Source organism: Peromyscus maniculatus, chromosome 21 (genome assembly GCF_049852395.1).
Source record: "Peromyscus maniculatus bairdii isolate BWxNUB_F1_BW_parent chromosome 21, HU_Pman_BW_mat_3.1, whole genome shotgun sequence".
NCBI lineage: Eukaryota > Metazoa > Chordata > Mammalia > Rodentia > Cricetidae > Peromyscus > Peromyscus maniculatus.
Window position 1 is genome coordinate 69,073,698 of NC_134872.1, and position 14,703 is coordinate 69,088,400.

The window sequence follows — 14,703 nt, forward strand, 5'->3', positions numbered from 1 at the left end:
CTGTGATTTGGTAAGTCCACATAGATTGCTTTCATGTATGTATGCATTTTAAGATGCTTCTACTGTAATGGGTTTCCATAGGACTCATCAAATGACTCTTAGTTTATCTTCTTCTTCCCTTATCCACCTCTCCCTCTCATAGTGTTCCATTCTCCCCTCAACCCCACCCAGCCATAGATATCTACTCTATTTCCACTTCCTCAGAAGATACTTCCCTCTCCTAGTCCCTTATGCTGTACCTAACTTCTGTGGTTATCTGGATTGGAGACTGTTTCTTGAAGACATGAAAGCTAACACCCACATATAAGTGAACACACACCATTTTTATCTTTCTGGGTCTAGGTTACTTCACTCAAATTTATTTTGCTAACTCCATCCACTTACCTGTGAATTTCATTTTTTTTTTTTTTTTTGGTTTTTCGAGACAGGGTTTCTCTGTGTAGCTTTGCACCTTTCCTGGAACTCACTTGGTAGCCCAGGCTGGCCTCAAACTCACAGAGATCCGCCTGGCTCTGCCTCCCAAGTGCTTGGATTAAAGGTGTGTGCCACCACCACCGCCCGGCCTTTTGTTTTGTTTTTTTTTTAGTAGGTGAATGTTATTTAACTGTTTAAATGTACCACATTTTTCTTAGCCATTCATCTGTTGGTGGACATCTAAGTTGTTTGGTGTAACTGGATTTATGTTGATATCTTTGACCCACCTGGACTTGAATTTTGTGCATGGGGATAGACATGGATCTATTTGTATTCTTCTCCATACTGGCATCCAGATGGCCATCTTACCAAAAGTCAATCTACATATTCAATACAATCTCTATCAAAATTCCAACACAATTCTTTATATTAGTGTTGATGGTTCTAGTGGAGACATATTGTCCTGGCTGGTAGTGGTTGTGTTTTTGCACTGTCTTCTAGGCATCTGAACTTGAGATGATTGTGATTCTAGATATGATACCTGGTCTTGTCTTTGTTGAGTGGGTGTTCTATCACTTGGTGTCTGTTGCCCTCTCTGAATCCTAGGGAAGTGTGGTGACTGCTGGTTGCCTGGTAGATAGCTTCTGATTCCCTGCCAAGTGTGGTCACTGGAAGTTTTGAGTAGAACATGTTTCTAGGTATTGGGGAATGGCGGTGGGCTAGATTCAGATTTAAGAAGGTGTGTAGGAAGGAGGAAAGCTGGGTCTGCAGGGAGAGTCAATGAAGCTCCCATGAAATGAGGACAGAGAGAGAAGACAGGACCCTACAAGTAGTCTCCTAGAGGGTTGGGGATGAGATCAGGAGACTTGCAGTGAAGGACTAGAAGAAGAGAGAAAATCACCCTGATTCCAAGCTGTCGTGGCCAGCAGGTTCCCAGATAGAGTGCCTCTGGGTATTGGATGTTGACACAAAGGGATGGGGTAAGGGAGGAAGGCTGAATCTGTTGCAAGGGTCAACAGAGCCCCAGACTGTCTCATTATTAACTTCTAAAGAATTTCAAAATTTAAATACATCCTTCTACCAAGTATTTTTACTCTCTTAGGTAAAGTCGGACATGCTCTAGATTCTTTGCTTTGTGTAAACCTCCTACTCTCCCACTGTCATTTACTCACTGGAATGTCATCTATCAATAAGAACCAAAATAAGCACTTATCTTATTTACCCCTTTACCTTGAAGGAGGCATTGCCTTCCTTGCCACTTAAAACTACAGGGCCATTTTAATGGTAATAAAAACTACTAGATATGTTTTTCAGCCATTCTTTCCAACGTGCAGAATTACAGGCATGGCATGTTAATAGTTCCTATAATGTTTTATAAGTATATTAGTATGTCCCTATAATACTTTATAAGTCATGAAAATACATAAATTTATTTTCTTGCTTTTAATTTTATTTACAAGCAATAAAATATAGCTTGTAGCACTTGGTATGAGCAATTTATAACACTCATGAGCTATTTCTCTGAATTATAAGAGTTAAAGAAGGGTCAGATTTGAAAGTATGGACAACAGGCAATCAGTGGGAAAGCCATTATCCTTCAACTGGGCCAGAACATTGTGAAATTTGACTTTAAATAAATATAAGAGAAACTGATACCAGATGCCTCAAGATCTGTTGAAGAATAAATTGTATATATTGGTAGATGAGAATTGCTAAAGGTTTCATTTAACACTGGGAGATCAATGGCAAGGGTGTTTTGTTGTATTCTAATTTGATGAAATACAGGTTTTTTAAAATGTGGCAGGAAAATAGGAACAACCCACATGGCCCATATCATCAGAAAAATAAATTCTGAGCAAGGGAGGCAAATAGCAAAGCCACACAGCATCCTGGTTTTCCTCCTTCATCATATGCAGATTATTTTACAATCTACAACTTAAATAGAAATGAGTAAAACTTAATTTCACTCAAAAAGATGGCCTCAACAGAACATGAGAAACCAGGCATGGTGGGACAAGCCTGCAATACCAGCACTCAGAGAGGTGAGTCAGGAGAATTACAAAGGCAAGGCAAGCCTGAATCTGGACCTTGAGTCCCTCTCAGACAACCCAAACAAATAAAAGGGGCATTTAGGTATAAATGCATTGTATATTCATTCATCCATTCAACAGATATTTCTTTTACTATGTAATATTTTAGTAATTCTTTGAGAATTTTATCTATGCTTATAATTTATTTTGATCATATTGACCTGCTATTCTTTCTTCTAACTCCTTCCTGGTCCATCCTTTACTTTTGCACACATACACCCCAACTTTATATCCTCTCTTTGCTTGTTTTATAACCTATTGACTCCAATGTGTGCTGTCGTTATACATATGAATTTGTGACCATTCACTGGATAAAAGTTTGTCTCCCTTGGCCCACATCACTACAGAAAATTGACTCTCACTCTTCCAGAAGCAATCAACTATCAATAACTTCTCATCTAGGAGTGAGGCCCATGAGCCCATCCCTCCTCCATGCTGAAATGTTGACTGGCTTGATCTTGTGCAGGCCACCATTATATCTGTGTGCCCACTATTTGGGGTATCATACTTATAGTAAATCTGAGAGGGGCATATTTAAGCTGAGGACTAGACCACTAGTTTCAAATATGAGCTGCTATGAGCAATCGATGATGAAATAATTGGATGGTGACTCCTCACAGAGTTTTCTGCAAGCAAATGAATAAGGAAATAACATCTCCCTAAATGTCCTGCCCCATGCTCTAAGAGATTCAACCAGATTTGTCGACCAGAATGTGGCCTTGTTCATGTGCATTTGAATTGAGCATAGCTTGGCTGGGGCTATAGATATCAAGCACAGGCCCTGCCATGATTCTCCCCTGCCTTCTCCTTCAGGCTCCATATTGGGATTTACTGATTCTGCACACAAGGACCTATCAAGAAATTAGGTGTACAATTTAAAATTTCATGAGAAGCACAGCAGGCTACTAAGAGAGGTATTATATCAGTTCAATAATGAATGCCTATTTGATGACCCGCAGGTATCTCTTCAGTGCACTCCTGTCAGCATGGATAAAACAGACTCAGGAGGCATCTGAACCAAAGGGAGCTACTGCCAGGCATGATGTACATACATACAAATCAAGTCAGACCCTCCTCCATCATGTCCTTAGTTTTGTGACTTACCCATGTCTCTTTATTATGATACCTTGTTTGCAATGAGAGGCATGTACACTGCATCAGGGCCTGTGATCTGAGCTCTTTCTCTATGGCAGTCAATACATACATTAGTGTGAGGACTCCCAACTGTCACTCCAGGGAAGTCACAGCATACATTAGTGTGGGGACTCCCAGCTCTCTCTTCAGCACAGTCTCGGCATGCATTAATGTGCATGCTTCCTGCTGTCTCTCCAGGGCAGTCACTGTACATCAGTTCACATGGGAGAAGAACTTCACCTCCTCTTATTTTTGATGGAAGAAGAGTTCTATTATTCTCTTATTCCATCGAAAGAGAAGACTATAAATTGTATGCTTTATGTCTCTAATACTTGGACCCTTTCTTCTTCTCTTTTGGCAATTAAATTCTCCAAAACAGAAAGAGTAAGTTATGACTGAATTTCTATTAGTAGTTCAAGGAATTTTCCTCTACCATAGGTGTATGCAGGTGTGTGGAAGACAAGCGCAGCCACAATATAGGATGGCATGGAGCTTTATCTGTAGAAAAGTGTAGAATAATATTGTTAGTATTTACCTGTCAGAACTAGATATTATACCAAGGAGAGGTTCTTAAAAGATATCACTTTTATTAAATAATTGAAATTTTCTGCGTGAGCAGTTATAATATTTCAGCTTCAGAATTCAAAGAGGACATTGAGGCAGAGTTTTTTTTTTGGGGGGGGGGGTAATAGATTTATTAGAAGAGTTAGTAAGACCACAGATAGATAGACCTTAATGTGGCGGAGATTCTAAAGAGATGACCCAAGTCAGAGGAGTGGTCCATTCTTAAAATTTCCACAGGAAATTGAATGGGAAGGAGATTGAGATTCCCCCATTTTTAATCAGTTGGTGGTTGCCCATTCATTGCTAGTAATGTCAAACGATGGAAAACCACTTCTCCTGACTGGTCACCAGTGGGCACCAGTGAGCAAAGGGAAGACTATAGAGAACTAAATTACTCTAGTTCTAGGACCCAAATTACTTCAGTTTCAGTAATTGTCATTGTTTAGCCAACATGAAAAAGTTTTACAAAAGGTATGATCATGGTTAATAGGAAGAATGTCACTAAAATGATTATTTATAATGCCTAGAAGCCAGTGAGATGGCTCATCTAATAAATGTACTTGCTGCCCAACAATGTAAGTCTGATGACCACAGTTCAATCCCCAGAACTCCACGAAGTTGTTCTCTGACCTTGATGTGCACATCAGGGCATGTGTACAACCCCTCCATATAAAATTAATTAATTAAAATGTAAAAATTGGGTGAATGGTTGCTCAGAACATCTACATCCATGTATGTGGGACATAGTGTGAGAACACATCAAGAGAACTGGTGTGATCTCCTTCATAAGCCATGTTTCCAGTACATATGAGTCAATAAAAGACACCGGTATACCAGTAAAAAGCCTACAAATGGCTGAAAATCCATATTGAAATCAACAATGATTCAAATTATAGTGTCACAAGATAATAAGATTTCTAAACTTAGGGAAGATACTCAAAACATCAAAAGAGCAAAGCAAAGTAGGCAGGAAACAAAATGTGAAGATTGTTATAGCAGATATAATTTTTAAAGTAGTCAAAAGAAATTGAGATCTTCATCTAAAATTTGAATCATTCCCAGGCATTGACAACCATAGAGTTTCAGATAGAGGTCTATAAATAAATGAAATCATAGAATTTGGTGGAAAAGTTTTGAGTATCTTTCTCATGTGTACTTCACAGTACCCATGTTGAATGGTTGACAATTACCTGTAACTCTAGCTCTGAGAGATCCACTGCATTTTTTGGCCACTTTGGGTACAAATACACAGAGAGAGAGAGAGAGAGAGAGAGAGAGAGAGAGAGAGAGAGAGAGAGAGAGAGAGAGAGAGAGAGAGAGAGGAGGGGGAGAGGGAGAGGGAGAGAGAAGGAGGGAGGGAGGGAGGGAGAGAGAGAGAGAGAGAGAGAGAGAGAGAGAGAGAGAGAGAGAGAGAGAGAGAGAGAGGAGAGAGATTTAAAATATGTAAACATATCCTTTCTTAAATGTATAGGCCTTTAAAAGTAAGTTTCTTTGATTGGCTTTACAAGAAGGCAATCAATAACCCTTCCCCATAGGAGTGAATAGAGATCATACACAATCAGATTTTTTGTCAGGTCCTGGGAGATTTTGTATTCGTATATCTGCTAACAACATGCTACCAGTAGGTGGAACTTGTACTAAAATACATAATAGAAATCATGTTCTAGAAGACTGTATACAAAGATTTCAATGAACATAACAAACAGTGAAATGGAGTCAAGGTATATTAAGAATATTTTGGAATATATTTCTTTAAATAGTGACTTAACATCAAATTTTACTTTGGATCTTAATCACATTTTTATGCTTCAAAAATATTTTAGTCTTTTATATTAACCTTAACATAGGAAATGCCAAATATTCTATATCCCATTTAGGAAAATAATACTATTTCCATATACTATCTTTCACAACCATTGTATAATCAAAATCTATCTTGCATATTTCTTGTGGAATTCTGCCCTCTGAGTACATTAACTATTAACACCTCCATTAGATGCCACTAAGACTGGACTTGCTGACATTCCATCACAGAAAGAGGGGTGGGAAGGTCATCTGACACACTCCCACCTGAGATCCCAACCTCTTCTTCCTGGATCTCCCTGTCAACTATGTGTAATTCCCCCAGTGGTGCTACAGTCCTGAGAAGCACTGGAGTATATCGAGTGTGGAAGTGTGACTGAAGCGGGGAATCTACCAGCATCCAAGCTAGGATGAGACTTTTTGGTGATGAAGCTGCTTGGGGCAGGGGCGGGGGGGGGGGGGGGTCACTCATTTTCATGTGAGTAAACACTCACCCATACTTCTGTAAGTAAAACCTAATAAAATTCATTGGTTCAATTGGACTTTGGTAGAATTGCCACTTTGCCTGTTGCTGATGCCCTAACTGGGGAGAGTGGGCATTTGCTAGCATTCCCCCAGGAAAAGTTCATATAGCACTGTTTTATTTCCACACATATTATAAAGCATCCATAGTTAGTTTAGGGCATTTGATATTTATGCAACTAATAGTGAATTTCTTCCTTCCCACAAAACATCTTAATTACCTTTTAAATGGTAAGCTCAATTATATTTACTGTTATGCTAAATACATTTCACCACACTCTAATCATTTATTGGTCAATCTATGATTAATATGATAATTTGATCAATCAAATGGCCACAGTCAAGTCATCCAGATTTAAAGATAAAGACTTAGTTTCATGGAAAAGAAAGAGACAAAGATGGGGAGAATGAAACAGAGGTGAGGGAAGGGAGGGAGAAACCAAACATAGGAACAGAAAAAGAGGGATGGACACACACACACACACACACACACACACACACACACACAGTCAAATCATTGAACATATTGTACCCATGTGTGTCTAACCAACACATGCTAAATGTAATCCCTACACATGTAATCCTTAGTTTAACTAAACTTTATACAGACGCCTTCATCACATTGAATTCTTGATCTTCCTTTCCTTAGTGCATTTACTTGGTAAAACAAAATTGTAAAATTTTTCTTTGTCCCTTTGAGATGTAAATCTTCAATAATCCAGTGATAGTGCTCTCAGACTGGGAACCATCCTTTGGAGAAGTAACTATTAAAGAGATAGGGCCCCTGTCTCTCCGTCTGTGGGAAGATAGGAGGGAGCCTGACTTTACCATCTGGTCTAGTCACATTCCCCAGTCTCCACCCTAAAGTTTTTCCATGGACTTCCCTAATTTTCCATGATCTCATCCCAGCATTTGAAAATCTTCCCATCCCTCCCCTTCAGAGTAGTGTTCTTGCCTGTTCTGTTTGTCCTTTAGACATTTCATTTCTTGCCAGTTCTCTAATTTTGTTTAGCTCATCTTGAGCTAAACACACACACACACACACACACACACACACACACATACACACACACACACACACACACACACACACACACACACACACACACACACCCTCCATCCACTGCCACCATGGCTCTCAGATCCCCAAACTGCAGACAGTTTGGTTGACTCAAAGGAAGACGGCTTTTGAAGCCATATATTTTCTGTGGGAAGCAGCCAACATAGAGAAGTGGGAAATGCCAGGGCCATGGAGAAGTAACGTCCAAAGTTAAAAACGTTTAATACAGTTGCATCCCAGTGTGTCAGGTTCAAATCCATTCCCACGGTCCCCTTTTCCTTAATAAAACTTCACAAGCAAAGCAGAAATGAACAACGACATAGATTGTTGACCTGTCCAAATGTGAGTCGGGTTCCTGAACCTCCTGCTAGACCATCTGTGCAGTGCTGTAAAATTGTTTCAGAAAAAAAAAAAAAAACCCACTAAGTCAGTTTAGACACACACACACCCCTTCCCCATAGTTTCTCCACACATGATTGGACACTTGTCCTCCATTATCCCCCAGGTGATAACTGATCACTTTGCCCTGTCTTCAGCAAGAATGCTGTTAGGGTAATACAGGCAGACTTCCTTCTACTCCTGACGTTTGTTCCCGGTAATCTGCCATCTCTGATCCTTAGATATAAATCTGTACTTTCCCAGTCTGTGGCCAGAGCTGAGCCACACCCATCTCTCCCACTTCAAGAACCCTTTGCAATAAATACAATTCCTACCACCACCATCCCTAATAAAGTCTTCTTTATGGTGCTCCAATAAACAACACTGAGTTTTTTAGAGGTCGTTTATGTATTTTATGTATATGAGTGCGTTGTCTGCATGTGCACCTGCTCACCAGAAGAGTACATTCATTCCTGTTACAGATGGTTATGAGCCACCACCATGTGGTGGCTGGGAGTTGACTTAGGACCTCTGCAGCCAGTAGTCTTAACCACTGATCCATCTCTCCAGCCCCACACCAAATGTTTTTTAAATCAATGGTTTTTGCTCCTGTCTTGAACTTTCCTTCCTTTGGCTGCGGATGCAGTCTCAGAACCTTAGCTTCTTGGTTCAGAGGAGACCTCTATTTTACACAGAGGCTGAAGGTATTCCTGAGAGAATCACACAATGCTGTAGACAGACAGAAGTTACTTGGGACAACAGGAACATCTTCCTTCCAACTAAATACTGCAATTTTTAAAGGGCAAGAACTATACCTTCTATTCCCTTTCACAGAATTTAGGGTATTTTGCAAAGGGCTGTGGTAAATGCCCAATGAAGTAAAGCTGGACACATGAAGGGACTGATCTGCGCTCTGAGGCCTAGACATGGACCTTCGAAGCTCTTGGCTCCTTAAGCTTGCTACTGCTTTTCTCTACACTGGTGAGCTCATGGCAGTCACTATACAGAAAATCCTGTGACTTGTTGTAAGTCTGTGATCACTGCATTGAAAATAAAGGAAATGGCTGGATTTTACCGTCTTGGCAAGGGTGTAGCAGACTCCTATTCTTCTAGTACTGCACAGTTCTAAAGCTTGAGCACGCCACAGTGAAGAAAACTCTCTGTTTATGTGCAAATGACCTTCCAGATACCTTTTCACCAGCTGCCATGAACTGCCTAGGTTCACATCAACAAGCCATTCCCCCTTAGGCTCTGTGTGATGTATTTTGAATCTATTTTAATAGACATCCCTCTGTACATATTTTGCTTGGAAAGAGCAACTACAAGTCATGGATAAATGAAAGCCTTTCAGAAAGTGAAAAGGCTAGCATCAAAAGTCCTAATTCCTGTAAATCCAAATGCTACAGACTCTCTGTACAATGTCTGCACCTTCTCTTCATTGTTAGTAAATTAGATTGAACCAATCAATATTAATATTAATAAAGGGAAGGTCACCAACTTTAGTTAAAATTCAACTCAGTATTGGCAATTAACATTTACCTTTTAAGGCTGAAATGTCTGTCAGGCTGTAATCAAAGGATAGAGTTAAGATACTTCCTTTCTCAGGAATGTAGAGAAGAGAGGAATGCATAGATGACATTTGTAAAACACATTTCTATCAGATACAACACATCCCAAGGACTCTATATTTGCCAACGTTTTAGTAAAGATATAGGTACGTTGAGAACAATGAAATTCAATTGAGAAAGTGGAATCTTCTAAGGCTACATTTTAAAATTTATATCCAACAGAGTCCCCAAACACTTATAGTTGGACACCAGAAACTGACAAATTGGGCATCAGGTGCTATAAGATTACTAGGAATCAGTGCTGGGGAAATAGAATTAAAAACGAAATCTCCAAAACAAGATTGTAGTAGGATAGAACTGTAATAGCATATAATTGTAATAGGATAGAAAAATCTTTTATTATTTGATGAGCAATAAACTAACACGTAGATGATGAAGAAGATGGAGACTGAAAATACTGGAACTTTTCTGTATGTCCAATAGACTGACTCTAAACAATAGGTATGCGGCTGCAGGGAGAGGTGGGGTTTCATGGAAGTCAGTGGGTTGCAACAGTCATCAACCATTTGGTGACAGAAATACTGGATTTTAGAACTGTAAGAAAAAGAGAGGCCGGGCAGTGGTGGCGCACGCCTTTAATCCCAGCACTCGGGAGACAGAGACAGGCGGATCTCTGTGAGTTTGAGGCCAGCCTGGGCTACCAAGTGAGTTCCAGGAAAGGCGCAAAGCTACACAGAGAAACCCTGTCTCGAAAAACCAAAAAAAAAAAAAAAAAAAAAAAAAAGAAAGAAAAAGAGAGAACTCTAATAGCAAATACTGGTAGCAAGGTGGGAGAAGAGCTGATTGGAATAGCAGGCAAAGGGCTCCCCAAACACAGAAACAGATGCTTTGTAAGTATTACAGTGTAAAAGCCGGGCGTTGGTGGCGCACGCCTTTAATCCCAGCACTCGGGAGGCGGAGGCAGGCGGATCTCTGTGAGTTCGAGGCCAGCCTGGGCTACCAAGTGAGCTCCAGGAAAGGCGCAAAGCTACACAGAGAAACCCTGTCTCGAAAAACCAAAAAAAAAAAAAAAAAAAAAAGTATTACAGTGTAAAACGGGAGTCCGGCAATTGTCATGGCAAGCTGAGCATGGGGACCTGCCTGCACTGAGTCTACCAGGTCGATCTCAGTCCTCGGGGGAGGATTTGCCCTGGAGGAGGTGGGAATGGGGGGTGGGCTGGGGGGAAGGGGAGGGGGCAGGAGGGGAGAGAACAAGGGAATCCGTGGCTGATATGTAGAACTGAATGGTATTGTAAAATAAAATAAAAGGAAAAAAATTAAAAAAAATAAAAATGATATTTAAAGGACAAAATGATCCACAATAATAAAAAATGGGGTCCCCTGCGTTTTTTTAGCTTAATTACAGGAACCATATGAGGGGGATACTTTCAAAGAGATCTTATTGTCTGAGCTTACTGGCATTTTTCTTTTATTTCCAAGTTGCAAGGATATTTCCTCTTCACTCTCTATGCCAGGCAGTATAGGTCCATATAACTATTAGACACACATTCACAGACATAAATCCATGAGGTACAAACCATGGCGTGCTTTGCGGAAGAAAGGGAAGGAGTTTCTATTTAGTCTCTGGTCTGAGTTCTGAGAGAAAAGTCATACCATGTATGTTTGGATTCCTAAGGAGTAGAGTGATGAGTAGAACAGGAACTGTCTGCTCTCCACCTCCAAAGCCCTAGAGACTATGGGTCACCATATCCCCCTGGTGTAGAGCTTTTTCCTGCAATCTTCACATAGTGATGTGCAGATGCATTTGGAAGATATGTGCTGTTAGTACTTAAACATCCCCTCTCAGGTCCCTTAGGTGTGAATAGACATGTACCAGTTTAGCCTCAAGTTTAACCTCTAATGCCCATACACAGTTCACTGACAGTGACTACAGTCCAGCAGGGTACATGGTCTTGCCTCACCCTGTCATGGCTCACCTTGCATCCACAGACAAGGCAGGGCAGGACACAGTCTCCATAATACCTAGTCTCTTTGAAATGTTGAGTGTTTCTGAAACTTGGTAAGTCACTGCATTCCACCTTCATAACTGGTGTACTCTAGAACCGGAGACCCAAGGAAATGATATGTCTAGGTCCTAGAAAAGAGAAAAATTTAATTTTTTCTTTGTTGTTCTGTTTTACATTTTTTATTGTGTGTTCCTTCATTTTTTCCATATCTACATTCATATTTTTTCTTTTCTATTTTCTGCTTCTTTCTTTCTCATCTCTCCCATCCTCTTATTATTACCACTCTAATAACACTACTCTTAACTTTATTAGTTTTTACCCTCTTGGTTTGCTCAGCATTATTGTTGCCCCTTTATTTCTGTTGTTATTGGGAGTGTAGGGCAAGGCTTCTGACTCTATTTATGTAACTGCTTTGTTTAGGTATCGACATTGTTACTATACTGTCTTCTCATTCCTGAATTGTATTGAGTACTAAGCCCTCAAATGATATTGTTCACAGAGAATCTCTGCATATGAAGTTGAAGAAATGCCACAACAGACACAAATTACATATAGAAACACAAACAGGATGAAAGAAGGCATTGTGACTAGTGTAAGTTCTCACAAGTTTCAATAACAGAATTCCAAACCCAAGAAAATATCAGTCTATTGGTCTAATTTTAAAAATAATCAACTGTCTCAAAGTGGATATAAATAACCCAGTAAAATAAGAAAGACAACATAGGATTTAGATGAGAAGTTCAACAAAGAGAGAATCAAGGAAAAGGAGCAAACAAAAATGTAGAAAATTAAAGCTCACTTAAAAAAAAAGGTCCCTCACTAACAGATGTTATCAGACAAAGGATAGAAAACCAGTGTATGGATAAAAGGTTGATTATTTATTACTTCAAATGGTGATAAAGAAAAATATAAAATTATGTAACAACTTTAAAAGCCTTTTGATTATGAGTCAGAATCCATATTTACAAATCTCTGGTATTTAAAAAACAAAAGCTTTAAAATTTTCAGACTAAAGGCATAGAAAACTTATTCAGCAAGACAATAATAAGAACTTTCCCACAACATGGAGAAAACATAGAAATCCAGATATAGGGAAGATTTATAAACTCACATAGACATGACTACAAAAGTACATTTTCACTTTGTATACTACACACTAAAAGTATAGAACAAAGAAAGAATGATGAAAACCACAAAAGGGAAATATCAAGTCACTTGAAGAGAATCTATTAGTAGTAGAGCAGACTTCTCAGGAAAAATAAAGCCAAAGGAACTTGGAATTGTGTATTTTAAGCTCTGAGAGAAAATAACCAACTTGGAGTCATTACCACCTCTGAATTTTATACTCCTTCCCACCATCTTCTGTAATGATCCCTGAACCTAGAGAGAAGTGGATGTGAAATAGGTGTCCCATTTAGGGCTTTTCTACATGCTCCTATTCTCTGTGCTTTGGCCAGTTGTAGGTCTCTTTGTTAATCACTGTCTTCTGGAGAAAAAAAGGCTTCTCTGATGAAGGTCAAGAGATGCATCGTCAATGGATATAATGATAAGTCATTGGGAGTTGGCTTAATACTATTTCCATTTAGTAAAATAAGATTATTTTGCAGACACAGCAGAGCAGTTGTACATACTAATTCAGTGGTTATAGTAACTTGCATAAAATCTGTGAAAGCTTAAACCAGCCTAAATCTCAGTGCAGGAAATGGGTCAGGGTAAGCACACAGGCCTACCCCTAGTGGAGGAGCTACTGGCAATTGATAGCTAGTGGGATAGAGTGTCAGGTTTCTTTGAGAATGGCCCCTAGCAAGTTGACTATACTTCCACTTCCAGTGTAAGGCCATGCATCCAAGAATATATGGGCAGCACAAATTAAGTAGCACAATTTGGACTTGATAGGTTAAAGAAAAAAACAAGATGCAAATTGGGTAGGTAGCAAATAAGGGTGGATCTTGGGGGAGTTGATGGGGGATGAATTTGATCAAAACATGTTGCATGACATTTATAAACTAATAAAAAAAATAGAAAGGAAAAGAAACAGAAGCCACAGTTACTGTCTCCACTGAAGCTACACTTTAAAAGTAAAGAAGAAATCAAGACCGTCCACAAACTAAAGCAACATTATGACCACTAAGCCAGTACCACAGAATATACCTATACAGAATCTATAAACAGAGAAGTGTTGCTGGATCCTAATGGCTCCCAATGTTGCTGGGTACTAATGGCTCCCTCAGGGGAGGGGGTAAGAAGGTGAGATGTTGACGACACAGACATCTGTAGCTATAGTTTTCCTGGTCCTGCCTGGCCCACGGTCAGGAAAAATCTCACTCACCCGCCAGTCCCGCAGCTGCTCAGACCCAACCAAGTAAACACACAGAGACTTATATTGCTTATAAACTGTATGGCTGTGGCAGGCTTCTTGCTATCTGTTCTTGTATCTTAAATTAACCTATTTCAATTAATCTATAAGTTGCCACATGGGTGGTGGCTTACCGGTATCTTAACATCTTCTCATGGTGGCAGCTGGCAGCATCTCTTGACTCAGCCTTCCTGTTCCCAGAATTCTCTTCTCTCCTTGTCCCGCCTATACTTCCTGCCTGGCTACTGGCCAATCAGCATTTTATTTATACAGAGTGATATCCACAGCACACACCAGAAGCCAGTTGAAGGCAAACAGCAAACTCATTTATTCAATAATGGGGAAAGCCTTATATGCCTTCCTCCCTGCACCCAAGCTGTGTCCCATTCTGATGGCAATGCATGGTCATCCCTCATTGGCTAGGCATGATCAGGAACTCTGATAGCAACCAGGAACTCTGACAGCACCTGTTGCTAGGCTTTCAGGCAGACTCCAGGTTGGCTCATAAGGAAGTACATTATGTGCATGCCTTGGCAACTGGTTTGAGCCAACTTCCTTGACCCTATGGGCCTGTCCTACCACAGAGGAGGAAAATGCACATAATCACAAGAGCTTGAGAACAAACAAATCTCACTAGAAAATAGTAAACAAAGTAGAAATAGGGAAGACTCAAATATAATAGCTTAGTAAACCAGAAAAGCTCTAAGACAAGTGAGAAACATTCAGTGCAATAGCCATGGAAAATACAACAGCTCTTTATAGAAACAGAAAAAAGCAGTACTAAAATTTAAATGGAAACAAAGGATAT